This window comes from Hyperoodon ampullatus (genome assembly GCF_949752795.1).
Source record: "Hyperoodon ampullatus genome assembly, chromosome: 12".
Taxonomy (NCBI): domain Eukaryota; kingdom Metazoa; phylum Chordata; class Mammalia; order Artiodactyla; family Ziphiidae; genus Hyperoodon; species Hyperoodon ampullatus.
Genome location: NC_136925.1, coordinates 59072655 through 59090832, shown reverse-complemented (window position 1 = coordinate 59090832; position 18178 = coordinate 59072655).

The following is an 18178-nucleotide window of genomic DNA, read 5'->3' as shown; positions in this document are numbered from 1 at the left end:
ATGTGAACGCACGTTCGCATCTTTGAAAGTTCACAACTTGGAAGTTCCTATGTAGGGGACTTACTGTAGTATCTTGGTTAGGTCATTTTCCATGACAATTAAGAAAATAAAATGCCCACAATATTTTGATTTTAAAATCGTAGTATTAGTATAATACACTGACCACTAGATGGAGACAAGACCTCCGAGCTTCACCCATGATAGTTTTCTTATTGTGAGTAGAAACCTGCAACAAAAGACTTAGGTTAATACAGTACTGGATGTTCAGGATCATAACAAATATGTGTACTAGAAGGTTTCATTTATCCTCAGCATCACAGGTCTTAGAATCTTTTTAATCTGAGGAATGTGGCATGTGTTTACACAAAAAATCTTCTATTATCATTGAGGGTAGTTTCCAAATTAAATAATGATGACTTTAAAAAGGAAGGCTCTTTTTTTTTCCTAAGAAATTTAGCAATATCTTCAAAATACATAGGTTTTGTTTGTTTTTTGAAGTTTTATAAAATTGTTTTCAGTGAAACATCAGAAAGGGTTGGTCTATCATTGTATTATTAAGAGGATATTTAGTGTTCAAATGTCAAGCAAACTGCTTGTTTTGACATAAATATAAAACAAATATTTAGGAAAAACTAACATGAATTTACACTCAGGTCCTTAAGTGATATTTCATCACATAACTTAAGTAGGTTTAATACCATCCATAGTCTAGGTACTAAGAATCAGAATTTGTGTCTTCTATCCAGTGTCCTTAAATTTGCTCACATGGTTTTGCAAAATTATATGTTCTCTCATATATCTTAAAGAAGACATCTACATTTTAAAATCATTTTTTGAAGAATGATATTTCTAGTGTATTGTAAAAAAAAGACATAAAATAAAAAATTTTAGGGTACTATTATGTCACTCTTTAATATTTCAGTGGAATCTAAGGTTATAGCTATAGAATCCTTACCATAAACCATTTTAAAAGTGCATAATCAAGCTCTTCATTTTAATGTTCCTTTTTTTCCTTCTTAAGCATGTTTTTTTCCCCACAGAATATTGTTCTAATATATTTTTTGCTTAAAACACCCTACCACAGTCTTCTGGCAGAAAAATATGTATTTCTGCCATTATATTTTAGGTGCATTTATTATTTAGTTTTATCTGAACTCTACCTACTAGAATGCAAACTCCATATGGATAGAAATTTCTTTTCTGTTTGGTCACTGCTAAATTCCTAGCACTTGAGACAGGGCCTAACACAAAGTAGATGCTGGCTAAATATTTTTTGAATGAATGAAAGTGAAACTTAAAAGTTTTCAACTTTTCTATGTCCATGAGGCTCTATGTTTTAAATGTTTTACTTTAGATTATCATGACAATTATTATTAACACACAGTTTTTAAAAACAATATAGAGTATATTAAAATGGTAATTATTAAGATAAAAAGTAAAATGTTAGGAATGTAGTTCTCAATGAGATAATGGGCTTTCCTTATTCTCATTATCACATATCCTTGGGGGAATATTACTTAGTGCTAGAGTGAGAGAGAGTTCAGCATCAATCCTATTTCATTTTTAAATATTCATAGATGTAAACACTAAAAAAACTTAATCACGTACATAAAAATGTGAAGGTGGCTATTTTTATAGCACTAACACTCAGTTCTTTGAACTACTCTTGATTTTGTGCCAGATATCACAGAGTTATCTGTTACTGAAAGAATTTTATTGATTCATCAGTTAATAGATTAAGTTATTCTTCATTTTTGTTGAAAGTTGAGTATAAAACTACCTGACTGGAATATGAGGTTACCCAAAGACACCACCGTTTCAAAGTGTCCTTTTATTTGATATCCTTGAAGTATGTACCCCCCTGGATGTGCCTTTCTTTTGTAAAGGAAAAGTGGGCGAGCATAAAAAGGAAGGAGGTAGTAAGGGGAGGACAGAAAGGAGAGCGGGGTCCCACTTCCATCATGACCTTTAATTGGTTCTCAGGCAGATCGATTTGAAGAAAGAGTATAAGTGGAGCTAGAGACCTAGAAATGTATTGTCTTAAAACTGTCTCCTACTATTACTAAGTTTTTCTCATATACCTAGGTTATCCCAATTTAAGGGTCACTGTTCTAGGCTACCATTTAATTCTGATGTGACAGCCTGACTCCCACTATTCTGAGCTGATACAGATCAAGTAGAATAATGTCCTCTCTGACGATACAGTTGTCTCCCCTTATCCTCAGGGGATATGTTCCGAGACCCCCAGGGCATGCCTGAAACCCTGAATAGTATTGAACCCTATATATACTTAGATTTTTCCTATACCTATGATAAAGTTTAATTTATAAATTAGGCACAATAAAAGATTAACAACAACTAATAATAAATTAGAACAATTATAATAATATGCTGTAATAAAAGTTATATGAATGTGGTTTTTCTGTCTCAAAATATCTTGTATAAATTTAATGCCTTTTCTGTCTTAACTAAGCTCTTACCATGCCTAACAGTGGTAACTTTTGCAGTTTAAAGTGTGACAGCAAAACTAGAATGAATTTCTTTTTCTTTCTTCACAATAGCATGGGTAGAAGATTTATTCTTACCATAGATCTTAGCAACCTCAGCATATGACTTTTTTCCCTTCCTTATTAAGTCGAGAACTTTCACCTTTTCACTTAAAGGAAGCACTTTACCGCTTCGCTTTGGCATATCCAAATTGCCAGCATCACCACTCTTGCGCTTTGGGGTTGTTACTAAGTAAATTAAGGGTGACTTGAACACAGCATTGCAATATTGTGACAGTGGAGTTGATAACTGAGACAGCTACTAGGTAACTAATGGGCAGTATACGCTGGACAAAGGGATGATTCACGTCCTGGGCAGGATGCAGTGGGATGGCATAGATTTCATCATGCTACTCAGAATGGTGCACAATTTAAAACCTATGAATTGTTTATTCCTAGAATTTTCCATTTAGTATTTTCAGACCATGGCTGACCCATGGGTTGATGTGCAGGTAACTGAAATGACAGAAAGCAAAATCACAGATAAGGGAAGACTTCTGTAATGGAAATTGCACCAGTCTGAAATATCCCACAATAATAATATGTAAGTACTTCCTGTTGGGCCAATAATTGAACCATTACACCAAGCATTAATGCACTTATCTGACAGCACATTTTCCCACCTGGAGCCTGGCTGGTCACAAGCCAAGTCGAGGACAGTTGTGTTTTCCAAAAGATATTTTAGTCATTTGAACCAGAATAAGATATCTAATTATTATGAGAACTATAAGTTATTGAAAAATCTTCATGATTTTGCAATTAAGTGTATTATTTTTAGTTTTCATGGCAATCTAACCTGATGAGATAGGTATTGTTGTATCTCCATCTGCTAATGAGAAATATGAGGTTGAAAGCTGTTGAGTAACTTGCCCAAGGTCACATGGCACAAGGGCCACATAAAGAGCACAGGTAACAATGTTCACTTCAAATAGTAACAATAACAATAGTAATAGCAAGTAACCTTTATTGTGCACTATCTACAGCATGCCAGCTTATGAACATCAAGGATGGAGAACCAAAAAGCCGTGTTCTTTGAATCATATTGGTAGCAAGGACATAACACTAGAAAACCTCTTGCTTAAAATCATACACCTTGAGAAACTTGGCTGTTTGAAATCATATCAAAACTATAGGTTAAAAACAAGCCAGCTTTAACTTGGAACATATCAGAATGCCAGGTATGTTAAAGCAGTCCTGCTTGAATCTAGGAGCCACTCAGAATTGTCTCCTATTTTTGATAGAGTTCTTCAAAATCTTATGTGCTGGTCTAGAATGGTATATAAGATCTTTTAAGGTTTTGTTTGGATAGGCTGTGTTTCTGAACACAGATATTCCTTGCTTCACAAGTTTTATAAAATTGTATTATAGCATCATACTACACTCTGGACCAAACATTGTTCTGAGCATTTTAGATGCCAATAATTTAATCCTCATAATCCCATGGACCATTTTGATCTCCATCTTACATTTGAGGCAATTGAGGCACAGAGAGATTAATAAACTTACTTGAGGCCACACAGGAAATTGTAGAGCTAAGATTCAACCCAAGCAGTCTGAATCCAGAGCCCATACTCTTATTCAGCATCATACAGCACCTATAAAATAAAAATTTTTAATTCATAACTATACTAGAAAAATAGAAAGGAAAACTTTTACTGACTAGAAACCATGGGAAATAACTGAACTATGAAATGTAAACAGGAGCAGAGGAACATTAGGCAGATAATGGGGTCAGAAGCTGGAGGGGGGGGAATAGAGAGGAGGCAGAAGCAGGGGTAAATCTTGGGGTAATTAATTGGGTACAGTAGCAAGATATTCTAGGAGGTCAAACTCCTGGTACATTACTTCTTGGCTGCTCAGGATGTCTGCATCCTAGAGGCATCAGTATGTGGGAGCTTGGCTTTGAGAAATGAGGCAGAACTCCAAGTGGCTGGCAAGACCTAGAAGTATGTGTCCTCACACCCAGAAGACCAGCTGCTGATGCACTCTGTCCCATGGGACACATTGTTCTTCTTCTTCTTCTTCTTCTTCATCTTTTAATTTTTTTTCTTTTTTGGCCACACCTCATGGCTTGTGAGATCTTAGTTCCCTGATCAGGGATTGAACCTGCACCCTCAGCAGTGGATGCACAGAGTCCTAACCACTGGACAGCCAGGGAATTCCCACATTCTGCTTCTAGGACATCTCTTCAAACAGGCTGCTACACAAATTCCAGCACCTCATCACAACACTTAACCCTCTTTGGGTAGTGCAAAACACATACAACGGACAATATAATCAGAAATTTCAGCCACAAAATTGAGTGCACAATCAAGAATCACCAAAAATATAAGAATACAAAGAAAGGGAGCCCATGAATTTGAGTGACCAAATAAATTACACCTGAAAACTCAGAATGATACAAGTAAACACTTAATCTATTAAAAAAACAATTAAACATATCATTAAATTAAAGATCTGACCACAGAAATTAAAATTCAAGAGAGTCAGTGCTGGTAGATGAAAGAAAACTGGTTGTGTGTCAGTAACTGTTAAAGATAATTTAATGATAGATATGTGGGCTTCATTGTATTTTTTTTCTATTTCAATATATGTTTGAAATTTTCCATGTAAGAGACTAAAGATCATATCTTAAAAAAGCTAAATAAAAGAATCAATATGATGAAAGATCAAGCCAAATGATTCTTACAGGACATACCGCAAAAGATAAAGAAATTGAAAATATGCAAGCAAAATTAAATGACATGAAAAGTAGATCTAGAAGTTGTGACATCATTTTATAGAAATTACAGAAGAGTGATAGGTCACAAATGCAAAGATGTAATAAACATGAACTGTAGGTTGAAGGAGATACCAAGTTAGATGATGATGATAGATAGATAGATAAATAAACTACCAGCAACACCAAAAATACCTTATGTGGACATCACAGAGTGAAATTTCTGACTACCTGAGTCAAATGGCAGAGGCAGAATTCAAAGGTAGGTCAAATTTAAAAAGTATTCTTCCCACTGCACTAGAGGAAAAGCTAGGTTTGTGTTTGTATTTCCTCATTATAAGGCTATTGTATGAATTTATTGCAAAACGTTGGTCCACAACTTGGGGAAAGTACCACAAAAATCTGGAAGTAAAAAAGATTAAAGTAATTTGAAGTTCAAGAATGTGAAGTACTAAAATGTCTATGAAAAGCAAAAAATTGCCCAGATTTAAGTTCTTTGTATTATGTTTTTTGTGATGATTCTGAGTTTTTGAAGTAAAGCATATACTATTTCTGGCATTTTTAACACAAATACCTTCTTCACACCTGTTTTACTCGTTATGCATATTCTTTTCTCAGTTATGCATAGTCTTATTTTCTATATTTCTGTGGGTCTCTTTCACATAGATATAATCCAAAGAATTCTGTTCAAATATATTATTTTCTAAAATGAGTTTTATTTCCTCATTCACATACATTATGATTGAAACATTGCTTTAGTTTAACTAGATGATGCATTTACTGTTAGAGACCATGGGTATTTTGTTTGTTTGTTTGTTTGTTTTCCATTTTTCAATGGCAAGTGTCCAAAGATAGTGCCTGATTATTTTTGATTGCAATAGATTCTAGCTCTAGGCTTTCTCTTCTCTGCCTTGCCATCCAGGCCAAGGGGTTAATTATCAACAGATATATACAAAATATTGGAGAAGCATAACAGGAATCATTAAGACATCTTATCATTTCATAGTGATCATTCCCTCTCAAATTCTTTCTCTTATATGTAAAGGTTTTTGTATATCAGGTTTTCATAAGACAGGGAATAAATAGTAATTTTCTTAACATTTTGAGTACTATTGTTAATGATTTGTCAGAAAGGTAAATATATGTAAGTTTAAAATCTTACTACAGTCTTGATCGCTCCTAGAATGGAACTATCCTTACCCCTGGAAAAAGAATCTAAAGAAATAAAAAGCAATGTGTCACCTGTTGAGGCAAAACTATCACATAAGAAGAGAAGGTGATGGAGCAAGGAAGAGGGAACAAAAATAAAATTAAAATCCTCCCTTAGAATGAGTCTGAAAGTAAAGTTATTAGTGAGAGATATTTAAAGGGAAAGTTAGACTTTTGAATGCATTTATCATAAAATGAGTGCTTAGAAAATAGATAAATATAGATTTATTCAAGAAGCCTAGAAAAAGAGCAGGGAAAAACATAAAGAAAGAAGAAATGATGTTACTATGGAAAAGCAGAAACTCAGAAAATGAAAACAAAGAAACTGTAGAAAGGACCAACAATTAAAATCTGGTTTTTAAAATGGCTAATAATATGGTGAATATTTTACATGATTGATAAAGTGAAAAAAAAAGACATAAATAAATAACATAAATAGGAAGTAACTATAGTTCCAATGCAACTTAAAAATAATTCATGAGTGTTATTAACAATTTTCGTCCCATACATTTAAATAATTAGATAAAATGCATAATTTATAGAAGAATTGCCAATAATTTTGTTGAAATAGAAAAAAGAAAGACAATAACAACTAAACCTTGACACAATTAAAGCAATTATTTTAGTATTCCAGAGGGTTCCAAACTCTCTCTCCAAATAGGGGCTGGGAAATTTTATGTGAGTTTCATATAACCTTCAAGGAACAGATAACCTGTACTATGTGTAGCCTGTAAAAGGAATGAAAATTGCCAACTGATTCTGTTAGATTAATATATATTGATACCAGAGCCAAACAAATACAGTAAAAGAAAGGTCAATTATATAAACAAACTTCATTGTGAACTTCGAGGTGAAAATTTAAATGAAGTACTAAGAAATTAAATCTAACATTTATTAAGGAATATCCTAGTAGGTTGAAAGAGCAAAATTATATGATCAACTTAATATTGTAAAAATAAAATTTAAGAGAATATCTTTATGACCTTAAGACAAGGAAAAATTTCACTATGGATTAATTGAGATATGTTAATTTTAAAATCTTCAGTCAGCAAAAGAACATCCATGAAAGATGTTTTTAAAAATCTACAATTTGGAATAGATATTTATAACTGTGATATCTAATAAAGGATAATTATGCAAAAATAATAACTCCTATAAATATAGCAAACCCATGCAATGTATTGGAATAGAAGCTGAAATCTAATAAACACTGTGGAAAGAATGCTAGTAAAAAGGGATATTTAAATTTGAAAAACACACTTCAGATCAACAAAATTTACATCTGTTGTTGGCAATATCAAGTGTTGGCTAGGATTGGGAGCCTAGTGGAAGTGTAAATGCTATATCATTTGGAAGAGTATTTTGACAATATTAAATAAGTTGAAAATCTAGAGACTGTTGCATATGTGCTCAAAGAAACATGTATGAAAATGTTCATAGCATCATGAGTAATAGCAAAAAAATGAAAACATTGGATGGATAAATTGTGAAAAATCTTGCAGTAGATGTGGTACACCAGGGAAAATGAATGAACTACAGCTGTACATATCAACTTGATTAAATCTTGAATACAACATGAAGTGAAGAAAGGACATTACTGAAGGATGCATACAGTATGATACCATTTATGAAAAATCTGAAAATATGCCAAGCAACTCTGGATTATTGTGTTGTAATAGTGTAAAAATACATGAGAATGATAACCAAATTTAGGTTGATGATTATCTCTGGAGAAGCAAAGAAGGAGGAAAAAACTGCCATGAAATGTAAGAGAGGCAGTCAAAAAACATCAATTGTATTTGTAATGAGCTATTTCTTTTAAAAAAATTAGAAGTTGAAGCAAATATAGCAAACTTTTAGAACTTGGTAGAGCTTGGTAGCTGGGTTTTGGTTCCAGACACTTGTTATGGTAAAGTCTTACTTTGTTGTATTTGAAATATTTCATGATAACCAAGGTAAATGCATTTAAAACATAGAAACTGGAAACCGTTTTTTAAAAAAATGGGTTTGGGTAAGGGCTGTAAATTGGTGTTGGATTAAAATATTTAACTTTATACTCTAAAAATCCGGGACCCTCATTTGAAGGAAAGCATGTCCTTATCGTAACCTCAATCTTCTGGCCAGAAGTTTAGGCCTGTTTCCCTGACATTCTGAATTTTTCCAAATGGGATCTTTCAACAGTGATGATTTAGAGGTCTTATGGTAGCAGAGTCTTTAAACAATGTGATCACTAAGAGGTAAAACTGAAAAGTCAGAAGAAAAAGATTTCATGGGATTCAAATAGAAGTTTGGATATATATTAAGGAAGAAACAAGACATAAATATACCTTCTATGTGATTGGGGGGAATATTTGTATTTCTTTTTATAGCTGTTTCTGGAGAAGGCTTTTAAAAGACCTCTTTATAGTCTCTTTTGAGCATTTTGTTTTCTTCTTTTCTGGGCATGGTTAACAAATTAAAGAGCTTATTTCCTCTCCACAGCTGTGTGTCATTGCCTTAGGGACTATTATGGGAACAAATTCTAAAGAAGTTCATTCTGCTGTCTAGCAGCAAGAGCTCTTAACATAAACAAGCTTGCAAACTCCCCGAGGACTGAGCAGATGTCTGTGATCATTCCTGCTGGTTACTCTGTCCTGCCGGCTGACCAGTGTGCATTCCCTGATAGCAGACCCCTGACCTATGAAGTAATGTTGCGCTGAAGATACTGGATGCAAAGACAGGTCTGAAATAAATTCAATGAATTTGCTTCTTTATGTGATCCTTAAGAGGTCATGGTTACAACATCCAGGAGTAACAAATGATTGTTCAAATAGACTATATTTTAAGCTTATAGATATTTGTTAACTTGTATCATTTTCTTGACAATGAGAAACTCTAAAACTAAGGCCCTTTAGCAAGCCAGTATTTTCCAGTAGGGGAAAAAATGCTTATTTTAAAGTTCTGAATTCTTTGCTGTGGCCTCTCCCATTGCAGAGCACAGGCTCCGGACGCACAGGCTCAGCCGCTCCGCGGCATGTGGGATCTTCCCGGACCGGGGCATGAACCCACGTCTCCTGCATTGACAGGCAGACTCTCAACCACTGCGCCACCAGAGAAGCCCTAAAGTTCTGAATTCTTAAGTAGCTAAAATGGGCATGCTTTCACTGAAGATCCATCCATGAAATGAGAATTTTGTTAAGATTTTTCAAAGTTAACAATATGATGATGAAGCTGTTACTGGTTTCCTATAATGCACTAAAGTAACAAGTTTGACTTCAAATATTTAAATCATTTTGTTTGCTAGACAACCTCACCTTATCAGAAAAGAATTTACTTAACAAGATTTATTTGCAGAATTGAGCAGGTGAGATTCTGGGAAATGGGATGAGGATAGGGGTAATATAACTTTTTAGAATGTTAACTATCTCCTTCAAAGACAAAGGGAATGAGTGTGGGTAGTTCAATGTATCTGAGATGGTTCCAGCTTGCTGAAAATGAACTTGACTGTGTATAAAAGTAATAAATCAGGCTCCTTCTAACTACCTTTGGATAATAAAAGGATGTTGGTAAATGGCTTTGGAATATGGTGATCTCAAACTGAGATCTCAGAGTCTTGGACTTTCAGAGTTGGAAGAGTTTTTCATTATCAGTATGGAACTGTGGTTCAGGCAGGTTAATGAACTTGGATGACGCCACACATCACAATGGTCTAGATATCTCTTTTTTAAAAAAAGACTTTTTTTTAGAGCAGTGTTAGATTCGTAGCAAAACTGAGAGGAAGGTATAGAGACTTCCCCTTCACTCTTTGCCCCCGCACATCCATAGCCTCCTCCATTATCAACATCTCCCACCAGAGTGGTACATTCGTTAAAATTGATCAACCTACACTGACACTTCATAATCACCCAAAGATCATAGTTTATCTTAGGGTTCATTCTTGGTGTTGTACATTCTATGGGTTTAAACTAATCATAGTTTTTAGTGCTCCCCAAATCCTCTGTGCTCCCTTCATCCTTCCCTTCCCCCAACCTCAGGCAACTACTCATCTTTTATTTGTCTCTATAATTTTGCCCTTTCCAGAATGCCATATAGTTGGAATCATATACTACGTAGCCTTTTCAGATTGGCTTCTTTCACTTAGTCTTTCCATGGCTTGATAGCATAAAGAGTTAAATATTCCATTGCTGGAGCTACCACAGTTTATTTAACCACTTACCTACTGAAGGACATCTTGGTTGCTTCCATGTTTTGGAAATTATGAATAAAGCTACTATAAACATCCATGTGTAGCTTTTAGTGTGGATGTAAATTTTAAACTCTGGGTAAATGCCAAAGAGTGCAATTGTTGGATCATACAGTAAGAGTATGTTTAGTTTTGTAAAAAACTGCCAAACTGTCTTCCAAAGCATCTGTACCATTTTGCATTCCTACCAGCAATAAATGAGTTTCTGTTGCTCCATATCCTCTCCAGTATGTGGTGTTAGTGTTCTGATTTTGGCCATTGTACTGGATGTGAAATGGTGTCTTGATGTTTTAATTTGCATTTCCCTGATGACATAGGATGTGGAGCATTTTTTCCTATGCCTATTTGCCATCTGTATATTTTCCTTGGTGAGGTGACTGTTAAAGTCTTTGGCTCATTTTAGAATCAGGTTGGTTCTTATTGTTGAGTTTCAAGTGTTCTTTGTACATTTTGGATAACAGTCCTTTACCAGATGTGTCTTTTGCAAATATTTTCTCCCAGTCTGTGGCTTATCTTTTCATTCTCTTTACATTGTCTTGTGCAGAGAAGAAATTTTTAATTTTAATGAAGTCCAGTTTATCAATTATTTCTTTCATGGATCATGCCTTTGGTGTTGAATCTAAAATGAATCATCACCATACCCGGGGTCATCTAGGTTTTCTCATGTGTTATTTTCTAGGGGGTTAGTTTTATGTTTTATATTTATGTCTGTGATCCATTTGGAGTTCATCTTTGTGAAGGGTGTAAGGTCTCTTCTAGATTCTTGTTTTTTCTTTTGCATGTGGATGTCTAGTTGTTCCAGCACCACTTGTTGAAAAAACTATCTTTGCTCTATTGCATTGCCTCTGTTCCTTTGTCAAAGATCAGTTAACTATATTTACGTGGGTCTATTTCTGGGTTCTCTTTTCTATTACATTGACCTATTTGCCTATTATTTCTCCAAAATACACTGTCTTGCTTACTATAGCTTTATAGTAAGCATTGAAATTGAGTAGTGTCAATCCTCCACCTGTTTTCTTCTTCAGTACTGTGTTGACTATTTTGAGTCTTTTGCCTTTCCATATAAACTTAAAATCAGTTTTTCAATATCCACAGAATAATTTGCTGGAATTTTGATTAGGGTTGGAATGAATCTATAGATTAAATTGGGAAGAACTGACCATTTGACAATATTTAGTCTTCCTAGCTGTGAACATGGACTATCTCTCCATTCATTTAGTTCTTCTTTGATTTTGTTCATCAGAGATTTGTAGTTTTTCTCATATGGATTTTGCACATATTTTGTTAGATTTATACTTAGGTATTTAATTTTAGGGGTGCTAGTGTTAATGTTACTGTGTTTTTAATTTCAAATTCTACTTGTTCATGACTGTTATGTAGGAACACAATTTACTTTTGTATATTAATCTTGGATCCTGCAGCCTTGTTATAATCACGTATTAGTTCCTGGAGTTTAGATAACATTTGAAAAAATACTTAATCACATGTTTAGTTTAGTTTAATTTTTGAGTTCTAAAGATGCTTAATTTTAATAAAAATTTGAACATATTGTTTTAAAATGTATATTTAGCAAACACCCATTTATGAATCAGTCTTGACAAAAAGAATGAAAAAAATCAAACTTGAATCTGACCAAGACTCTAGGTCTTACTAATAATTTATAAGAAATTTAAGGGAAAACAGAATATGTTAGATGACATCATGGGCATGTATTAGAAAATTCCAGGGAGAGAAACTCTACTGGGTAAAAGATCTTGTTTCTTTAACACACACACCAATGTTATGAGGGAAACCTTAAATTAAAAGAAATTTAACAGACATATCACTCTAACATGGAACTTATTTATAAAAAGTTGTGTGTTTGGATGTGAAATAAACAAAGAAATGAGAACACTGATTCTTTATGGCAATTAACTATTCTTAACATATTTTAGGTGTAATAATGGTATTATGGCTTTTTTAGACAGTTACTGTCTTTAAGAAATACAAACTAAAATACTTTTAGATAAAATGATAGATGTCTGAGATTTGCTTCAAAACAATCAGGCTAGCGTGGGGTAGAGAGTACATATGGTGACAACCGTTGAGAGTAAGTAATAGGTTCACTGAGTTCCATAAACTATTCTCTCCACATATGTGTACGCTTGAAAATTTACATAACAAAAATAGAAAAACTCATTGAACACTAACTAAACTAGAATTGCCATGAAGACCAGAATTATGTCTTATCTTAATTAACCTTGCATCCCTAGAACGTGTCTCAATAATTACTTGCATAATTCATAATATTTGATAATTTATGCATGAATCTGAGGTCTTATATGCAGGAAAATGCCTTCATAAGGCCTCTGAGAGGTGTTCACTATATCTTAACAAGGCATGGCAGAAAAGGGCTCTAAAAATAAATTCAGTCTACTTAATGTGTTAATTTCTTTTATGTCCTGATCATGCCTTGATTTAAATGATCTTTTCAATCTGAGGCTGTGAATAATATACTGACTATTAAAGAAGTCTCCTAAAAACTCTTCTAGTTATTCTGAGATCTACCTTATTTAAACTTCCAAAATTCTTAGTAAGTTAATTGAATAAACTTTTGTTCAGAAATTCAATATCAAAGATGTTATGCTCTGTGCTGGTGGTAAAACAAATAAATCTTTGCTCTTCAACAAGCTAAGCTCAATGATATAGATGAGAATATTACTCTCTGTTCAGAAAACTACCCAAATATTTTAGGGGTCCTGTGCTCATGAGGTATTGGGGACTTGATTTTTTTCCATCTCATCTTACAGCCTTAAAACAGTTATTGCAGCTGAAACTATAGTGGAATTATTTGTTACCTGAATCAGCTACTGTGTCCCGATCACATTATCCCAAGCTATATTACCTGATATATATGAAGAAAAGGTTTTATTATTGATGACATCCAGGCTTTGGCTGTGGTGTTTTCCTTAATATCTCACCTAGCTTGATAAGCATAGTTAGTTCCTATATTAAATGGCTTATCCTATTCAAAGATAGGCCGAAATGGTGCTAGATATACATTATCATTGTTTGTTTTTGGTGTGTGTGATTGTTGTTGGCTTTTTTGCCACTGCCTTAGGTAGAAATTTATTCTAGATTAAGATAGAGTTCTGACTAGCCATTTGGAAAATGGCTTCTGTTTTCCAAAGGTTAATTCAGATTTTTATTTCAATATTATTATCATTTCCACTTTTTACTCTATTATCCAGATTTTAAGATTACTTTTACAAAATCAGAGGTTATCCTTGAACTATTAAAGAGGGAAAAAAATCCCAAACCCAAGAATGTGGTTATAACTTGGTCTAACCATGAGAATTCACACCTCCAACCTACACACAAGACAAAATTTTATTAGTGTACAGTTTGTACTGTATGCTCTTATATTTCAGCCTGTCCTGCTCTAAAAATGTGCTTTTTTTACTTGGATAACTAATAAAAGTCACCCAATGGCTAAGCTGTTTTATGTCCAACTTCCACTGTGTGGCTGTACGACTTTGCGGAATGATTGATCATAGCCAAACAAGGGCAGAAGTTTACCAACTGTATGTCCTTTAGCAGGGTGTTTGGTGTTTGGGCTCTGTCTCCCACTGAGAATTTTTTCCTTACATGTGGTGTGTCTATTTTTTTATTTTACAAGTCCAAGTAACAATTTTATTCTAGTCTACAGAACAGTTTTTTTTTTTTTTCTTTTACATACTTTTGGTGGTTTTAGCAGTGTTCCTTTTGGGCAACTTTTTAATGAACCCACAAAAAGTTATGTTAAAAATAAAATATAGGGCTTCCCTGGTGGTGCAGTGGTTGAGAGTCAGCCTGCTGATGCAGGGGACATGGGTTTGTGCCCCGGTCCGGGAGGGTCCTGCATGCCACGGAGCGGCTGGGCCCGTGAGCCGTGTTCGCTGGGACTGCAAGTCCAGAGCCTGTGCTCCACAACGGGAGAGGCCACAACAGTGAGAGGCTCGCGTACCGCAAAAAAAAAAGAAAAAAAAAACCCACAATAAAACAATAAGCATCTAGATGTTCAGAGCTAAGCAGAGGTGATCTGATTGTGTCTATCACTGAGTAGCTCACCTACTTAAGAATTCACCAGCCGATGTCAGTTTTTCTACTTCGAATTCCCATGTAACTTGACCAAATCAGAGAGTCCTAAACATACACACACAAAATAAATCCTCTTTTAAAGCCACATCAGGACAAAAATTCAATTAGAAAGCCTAAATGTGTTATCAAATTGACAAGTGCATTGATGAAGTTTATTACTAGAAAATAGGCACTACCTTTCCATGTCTATTTTAAACTTCCTAGAAATACAAATTCCTTTGAAAGAACTAAAGTACAATATCTTAGGGTATGTAAAGAATAGGCAGGGGGCTTCCCTGGTGGCGCAGTGGTTGAGAGTCTGCCTGCTGATGCAGGGGACCCGGGTTCGTGTCCCGGTCCGGGAAGATCCCACATGCCGCGGAGCGGCTGGGCCCGTGAGCCATCGCCGCTGAGCCTGCACGTCCGAAGCCTGTGCTCCGCAATGGGAGAGGCCACAACAGTGAGAGGCCCACGCACTGCAAAAAAAAAAAAGAAGAAAAAGAATAAGCAGGACCTCATATGCATCTGACTAAACACCATCCAATCTTCTCAGGAGCTGCCATGAGAGAGGGAATTCTAACTACAGACTGTCATCCTGGAATCTTCTTTTCCATGAACACTTTATTATGCAAGTGCAAGACCTGCGTATGTCAGTTGCTGAGTCGAGTGTGAGGCATACAAAGAAGGACATTTTCTCCAGTGCCAGTGCTAGGCACATCTGACAAGAGCAGAGCAGTCTGTTGGGCATCCAAACTTCTCAGGTCTACCCCTCCCCTTCTACTTGTGTTGGAAATAAATTTTGATCCCTGTTTAGGATAAGTTTATGCTTTTAAGGACTTTTTTCTAGCAAATAGATAGACATGTTTTTTAAAATAATGTTAAGTTTCACTTTTTAAACTTGCCTTTCTATTTATAAAATTCTAGGATTTTGGAAAAAGGTTTCAATGGGGGATTTTCTAGCTCCAGTGGCAGGCTTAAGAGAAAGTAAAAACTAAGAGAAAGTAAAAACTATGTCACATAAGGGAATGCATAATTGTGAACAAAAACTGAATGAATACTTAATCATGATGACAAAGTTTACTAATATAAATTACAAAGTTGACTATTTAATTAACAATGTAATATTCAAAATTTAAAGCCAGAAGGTAGCAAACTGTGACATAAATGAAACCTTAGAGTAACTGGCAGGTCTTAGACTGATGTTAGTTTAACTAGTGGTAGATAGTCTTTGGCCAATCATACTGATACACAGGAAAAAAAGGCATCAGGGCTTTGTCTTAGCAGCCTCATTGCCTGGAATCAATTCATTGCCATTAAGAACACCATGAATGTTCTAATGATCTATGGCCAGTGAAAATCCAACAGTCCTCTGGGGCTGTTAATGCAGATAATCTTGACTCTGCTAATCCTTGCACCATAACTGACTGACTCTGTATGTCTCTTTCCATGAGAGAGAATCTGAATGGGTCAAGCTTACAGAGAGCTGCTTTCAGGTCAGATCCATATTCTGAGTTGACTCAATGGTCCCAGGAAGACAGAGCTACGTGGGTCAAATCTTGGTAAACTGTGAGTCTATGGTAGTATAAGACTATACTACCACTGGTGGTGTACAGGCACGGCTGGACTTCTATGACTTTTTAGAAGAATGTAGTATACCCCTACAGAGAAGACTCTGTAGGGGTATGGACTGTCTGGTACAAGAAAAATATTTTATTATATAGCTACCCATAAATGTCATCATTATATATTTGCTGAATAAAATCTACTATATTTCAATATATTTAAAGATTATATAATAAGCACTTGTTATTCAGAATCAAAATTCTTACTACTTGCCCTTTCAGCAAGTAGAGCATAATAAATGATTATTTATTCATTTATTTAACAGATATTTCTTGAGTATATACTACATGGTAGACACTGCTAGATATGGAGAACACAAGGGAGAAAATATAGACATAAAGCTATGGGTCTTGTGGTGGTTATAGAGGTGCAAATTGACAAATTTAAGTGTAGTAGGCAGGCTACGATAGAGGAAACAGGAATACTCTTCGGTCACATAGGACAGGCATTTATCTGTAACCTGTACAATCTGGGAGGGTTACCTAAAGATAATTACATATGGACCAAACCACAAAAATTAGAATATGGGAGAGGAAAAAATGCAGAATAATGTCCAAGTTCCTTCCTTGAGGGACCAGATGATTGACGGTGCCTTTCACTAGAAAGGAAAAAAAAATAGGAGAAAAAGCAAGATTGGGATGAAAAACATGCATTTAGTTCTGCACATGTTGAGTTTGAAGTACTTCAGGAATCTCTAAATGGAGAGGAGCAGTAAGTCGATGGATATACAGTTCTGAATGTAAAGAGATCTATGCTGGAAATGAAGCTCTGGGATTCATCAGCTTATAAAAGATACTTGAAATCATGGGAGTGAATAAGATCACCCAGAGACAGTGGGTAGAATGAGAAAAGAAAAGATGAAAAGGCAAAATCTCAGAGAACATCCTTACACAAGGGGAAAAGGAAGAAGGAAAACACAGAGACTGGCCAGAGAAGAGACGTAATAGGAAAATTAAGGGTTTTGACAAGAGCCGTTGAATAATAGAAGTAGAAGTCATATTACAGTGACTTGAGGTGTGATTAGACAATGAAGGTCAGTATGAACAGGCATTTAAAAAATGTATTTGGCTGTCAAAGTGAGGAAAGACAGGGTGATAACTAGGGGAAAAGGTAGAGATTGAGAAAGATCGTAAAAATGGAAGAGGCTTGTACACATTTAAAACACTGATGAAAAAATCCAGTAGAGAGAGAGGAACTTTACATACAGAAAGGAGGTAGACAGTAGAGCAAAATCCCTGAAAGCAGGGGGCGGCTGGGGGCAAGACAAGAAAAAAAGCAATAAGTTTCAGAAAGAAGCAGAAGCAAATTTGTCATTGTAAAGAAAAGAAGAGAAAGAAAAGAAAAAAGACAACAACATGGTTTGTAAATGCAGATACATATGTAATGTTTTTGTGTGTGTGTGTGCCCTCACCACGCGACTTGCAAGATCTTAGTTCCCCGACCAGGGATCAAACCCCTGCCCCCTGCAGTGGAAGCGCAAAGTCTTAACCACTGGACCGCCAGGGAAGTCCCATATGTAATTTTAATAGTGGCAAGTTCTCATCTTACTGGCAATTTGTTTTAGTATGTTTAAAAATCTACCCATAACCAAGTCTTTATGTGGTTGTCATTTATAAACCTTGTTTTACACTAATATTTTTATCTAACATAACTTGTAGTTAAATGAATTTTCTTTTTCTGGATAGTTTTTAGAATTTAGCATATTTAAACATTAATTTGAAATATAAAATACACAGGTATACAACACTTTGTATGACATAA